The 5,278-nt window shown below is 40.6% G+C and overlaps 1 long non-coding RNA gene across 1 annotated transcript; it reads left to right on the top strand.

Annotated features, from left to right (window-relative positions):
* Positions 1-695: 695 nt before the first annotated feature.
* LOC109368686 lies at positions 696-3,084 on the top strand. Its single transcript, XR_002116952.2, has 2 exons — positions 696-1,099; positions 1,530-3,084. It is a non-coding gene; the product is annotated as an uncharacterized LOC109368686 (long non-coding RNA).
* The last annotated feature ends 2,194 nt before the right edge of the window (positions 3,085-5,278 follow it).

Genomic DNA, 5,278 nt, shown 5'->3' with positions numbered 1-5,278 from the left:
AGCACTGGACTCCTCTTTCTTCAGTTAAATTATTTTCTGAAAAATTAACTTTTCCGACCCAACACTTAAATGGCAACTCTCAATTATAGGAGATGTTTTATTTAAAAAGCATGTCTAGTGTCTTTGAACAGAACAGTTCTTTTTGCACATTTACATGCTACCCAGCTGAGCAGCCAACCCTTCCATTTGACAAGGGCTTTGTTCTGCCTACAGGCCTATTATAAGCCCTAGATTGTTTGCCCTTAATAAATTGCAACAATAAGACAGAAACCTCTTTCAAGTTAGGAGAAATAAAACATGTTCCCTACATTGCAAAGCATATGAAGTTCAGTAATGACAACAGAAACATATCTACTAAATCTCATTTGCTTTGCACCCACATCACTGCAGTTAAGATAGCCCAGAAAGGTTAGCATCTTTCCATACACTGAACAAAAGATTAGAGAAAACAACAGTGGGACAAAACAGCTCTAGCTACTGTTTCGGGCATTTTGCTTTCTCCTTCATGATATAAGATCATACCGGATGCTATGTAGAGAGGCTACTGGGAGCTAAGCCTGAAAAAAAAAGTGAATGTGATTCAATGTAGCACAGAAAAAAATGTTTCTAACTAAAATGAAATGTGTTTGTATATTAGGGAGGGAGAGAGAGAGAAGAAAAAAAAAAAGAGTGGCAATTATTCAAATTAAAGAATTTATACTACTCTCCGATGTGTTGGTGTTTGTCTGCTCCTGTGTGCCTGTCAGGATGTCCCCTCAATCACAAAGCACTACCAATTTTGCTTTTATAGCAACTAATGGACATTCTTCTGTGGCACAAGTGTTGGTTGGGAGCTTGTGATCGTAAACAAAATTGCTGAGCCCTGTTTATGGGGCCCCGTTTGTAGCATTCAGCTGCCAGCTGTGTTGTTTGTGTTTGCTATAAGTTGTTAGAAATGGCCACCTTTGTTGAGCTTAGATCTTTGGCGCATTTTCTTCACTTTAGCTAGAAATTCCCAATGATTTTTAGAGAGTATCTGCAAACTATGAAGAAAATAGGAGGCAGTATGCAACAGGAACAGACACCTTGGAATCCGTTTGCAACAGAAAAATTAAAGAAGGTGAGCTTACTTGTCAGTAGATCACTAGTAATAGAAGTAATTTAAAAGAGCTGTCTCTGTTAGAAACTTGTTAGTAACTCGACGCAGTGTTTTCAGAAATAAATTCCAGTTACTTGTTCATTTATAGTTTACATTTTTTAAATGCTTTCTTACAATTTGCAGATGGAAGTCCTGAGGATATAAATATTTCTTTGCTTTGATAATAAGAAAAGGACACTTGGTCCTGCTAAGTGATGCTGGCAGCTGAAAGTACAGCGATACAAACTTTCAAAGGAAATGCAGTGTTTATAACACGTATTGATTCCTTTTCTTTAAAGGCTACTTTTTATTCTTTTAAGGTGTTTTTGACCCAGACCATACTGTTGAGGACTATTAGTCATTTTCTTGGGAACATTTGTATTTTAAATACCTCTGCTTTTTCTCTCTTAAGCCACAGCATGCAGGAAACGCCACAGTCACCCTGCTTTCCCAGGAAGAAGGAACTTAAGATGAAGGTGGCCGTGGCTTTTTCCTCTCCTGTCTTCTTTCGTGTCACAAAGAATTAGAGGCAGATTCTTCATTGTCTCTGCCACGGTGCAGTGACAAGGTGCCAACTTCGCCGCTTCTCCCAACTGCTGCACAGACCCAAAGAGAACACGTCATTTGTTATTTCTGAGAGGGCAGAGCCGTCGTGTTTTACCCTGCTGCTTCCAACAGGGTTCATCTCCATTGTATCCAAATCTGGATGGCACTTGGGTGAAGAATTTTAAGGATAGACATGAGAGATTTTTGATGAAGGGGGAAAAAAATGGACTTAGGAACAACAAAGTAGAAAAATACAATGTGAGAGATTTAGAAGAAAAGTGAGGAAACCACCTGAGAGAAGAGGGGAGGGGAGGGGGGGAGGAAGGAGGGAACCGTTAGTTTCAAGGAAGAGGCAACCCTGAGTGAATTTTAAATTTTAAGATGATCCCTATTATGGGCTATGATGAAGCCTCAAATCTTCTTGGAGAGCCTCTAGAGATGCATGTAATATTGTAGTAGAAAGCCACTTGGAGATGCTTTGGAAGCTTCTTGAGGAGACAAGTGGTATAGTTACTGTGAATCCAAATAATTGCTTTTAGAAAGGTACAAATGGAATGGCAATTGGAGTTCCATAACTGAAGACAAATAAAATGTATCAGACCTAAAACTCCTAGATGTTCTAAACACTCACTTTTCAACAATAGAAAATTGCCATGATATTAAAATTCGGTATCCTGGAATCTGGTTCCCCTTTCTGACTGAAATCACAGAATATCTTCACTTTTTGATGGTGCAAAGTAAAACTTTTTTTTTCCTTTGTGGGCCTGCGACATTGCAAGGAATCAGGTTTTAAAGACAGTAAAACTACTATATTTTATATTTTATAAACCTACAGTAAGGATTAGAAATAATCTTTCCTTTCATAAGTCACTTTGAGTTTACAGAAATTGCCAAATTGCATAGAAGAACAGAAAGAAACATCCCTGGGATTTGATTTTCAAAAAGAGCAATTGTTCGGTGTACTACAAACTTTGTAGTTGGGACTCCAGAGAGATGGGCTACTGGTAGGTGATAAAAATCTTAGACAGGTGATAAATATGCTGTTTGTAAGCCTTCCTATGAAGAGGATTGGTTTTTGAGAATGTTGCTGTCTAAAAAACTTATTTTCATATTTTCTGGGGCTTCATTATGTCACAAGAAATTTTTTGCTTCTTCGGACAAATTGCACAAAAGATGATGTATTTTAATATCATAATGTCTTAATACCATACATTTATGTTTTCACCTCCAAATTAAACTGATCAAGAGATATCAGACAAATACCAAAAGAACAAAATACATCACTGATTTTTCAACCTCCAGCCTGTAAAAGCACGATTCGCCCAACTATCTGAATATTGATTACTCTTTTTTTCTCCGTACATAAAGATCTCAGATGGTTATAGCCCAATTACAATTAAACACATAATCTGTCTGCTTAGCTAGGCTGAATCTGAGTGCTTTCATTAAAATCACAGTGTTTGTGGGTTTTGATAAAATACTTAATCAGCAGCTGGAAAATCATGTTTAACAATAGCTCACATACAATCTAATGGGTGGCATACAAGCTTGTTCTTAGCGCTCTAGGAGTCTTCATTGAGCTCTCTCTATATCATGTATAGCTGAAGATAACAGCAACACAACCTGGACTGAAAGTTAAGACATGCAGGAAGGCCGTTGAACAAGGTAGAGGCAGAAAACATTTTCTGTGTCCTAAATTGTTCTGAATGGCCAAGAACAGAAAGCACCACAAACAGTCCAGACTTCCATGATGCAAGCTTGCATGTTATGTTGTACCTGCCTGTAGGACTAGGGAACCAGCCAAACACCAATCAGCAAGGATCTGGAATGAATGTTTTCCCCAGTAAGGGAAAACATGTGAGTATCTCCCAATCAAACTGACACAGAAATATGGTTGTCTGGTGGTCTCTTATGAATTAGCAAGTACCTGAATTTTTCTGCTCAGTACACTCAGTGTTAGAATTACAGAGGCACGCTATGCCCACCTAAAGGACATTTTGCCTTTAAAAGCAAAGGTGTAAGGCTCAGTTCTTCAGTTTCCACCTGCTGCTCTAAATACTGTCCACCAGACTGGGTAGAAATATTTGTGGTGGGCATGTTGGCTTATCATTGTGCTTGCACAGCCACATGCTTGTTATCTCCTCTCCTCAGCAGCTTCCCACAGAAAGATTGTTATCTGCTCATAATTCAAAGCTGCTGAGAGAGGATACAAGAGGCAGGAGAGACTGACTTGAAATTGGGGGTGAAGATTGAGGAAAAAAGGGCAATGAGATGGAACATCCTAACAATATGGCCCCAAGTTAGATGCCTCTTCAGTAGGGTTAGGATGTGATGTGGGGCAAGATGTGTTGTCTCCTGTGGTTTCCTTTGATAAGAGCAGAATAATAACACACTACTTCTTTATAGAAGAGGTGTGAAGATAAATGCTTTAAGACCGTGTGCTCAGCACTGCAGTGACAAGTACAACAGATTGACTGCAGCTCCTCCCAAAACACGCACCTCACAGTTTGACCGCAGTTCTTCTCAGGCCTGTCTCAAGACTTTGCTCACTGATCAGTTCCCATGTTTCCCCAGCTCCACAGCTGCTCCTGTCATTCAGACAAATCTCCTGATTTGGGCCTGTTGCTTTGATGCCCCTCTCTGTGCCCATGGCACTGAGCCCTACTCCTGGGTGACATTCCCTGTCCCTGGTAGGTTGGCTGGTGTACATAGAGATGGCAAAAGGTGGTCTGTGAAAACTATCTGGATTGCTTGCTGGGAACAAGAAGAACAAGAAAGTGGAAACAAAGTTTCCACCCTTTGAATAGATAGATAGATAGATAGATAGATAGATAGATAGATAGATGTAAGAATATGCCCGTGTAGAGACTTCTGAGTGAAATGTTATTTTAGCCAAAAAAGAACACCCTACAGAGATGAAAACAGATTCAATCAATCATTCAGAGCAAACTGAGTTGCTCCATTCAGTTTGGTATTCTCATTACCTGTGACCCCAGCACCAGCATGTATGCAGCCATGCCCACTCCTAGTTCTCCTGGCAGATCTCAGCATTACTACAGTGTGAGCTCTCCAGTTGCTTTTCTGTCTCACCACCACAAGTGACAGCCTTTTGCCTCTGTCTCCCCTGTGAAATGCTGTCTTGCACAGGAAAAGGAGATCAAACGCATCCAACCCTGTAACACACAAACTGAGCCAGGATCTGGCAATTGAGAGGCTGCCGGAATATCAGCAGAGAGAAGATTCTGCTGCAGTCTAACAAGAAGGTCCTGGCCCCAGGCTGCTCCCTCCTGCCTCGGTGCATCTGAGCAGCGGTGCTGCTTCACTCTGTGAAGCTGCTTCCCACATCCTACATCCCTCTGCTACTGCTTTCTGGTTTCTGATGCTTAACCTCAAGCAGTGCAAGTAGCCTATAAAGAACAGTGGAGCATATACCAAAGGAAAGAGCGAAGGTGACTGAATTGTGCTGTTTGTAGCTAAGAATGAGCAAATACTGATCAGCTGAGGTGCCTCTGACTGGCAGAGCAATAGCAAACCAAGGAAGTGGTTTGTTTTAGTAGACAATGTGATCAAAATCTCTGTGATGGCCGTAAAATAGAGAGCAGCCACTGAAGTGAT

Source organism: Meleagris gallopavo, chromosome 7, assembly GCF_000146605.3.
Source record: "Meleagris gallopavo isolate NT-WF06-2002-E0010 breed Aviagen turkey brand Nicholas breeding stock chromosome 7, Turkey_5.1, whole genome shotgun sequence".
Classification (NCBI taxonomy): Eukaryota; Metazoa; Chordata; class Aves; order Galliformes; family Phasianidae; genus Meleagris; species Meleagris gallopavo.
Note: the sequence above shows the minus strand (reverse complement) of the source record. Positions and strands in the feature narration are given on the sequence as shown.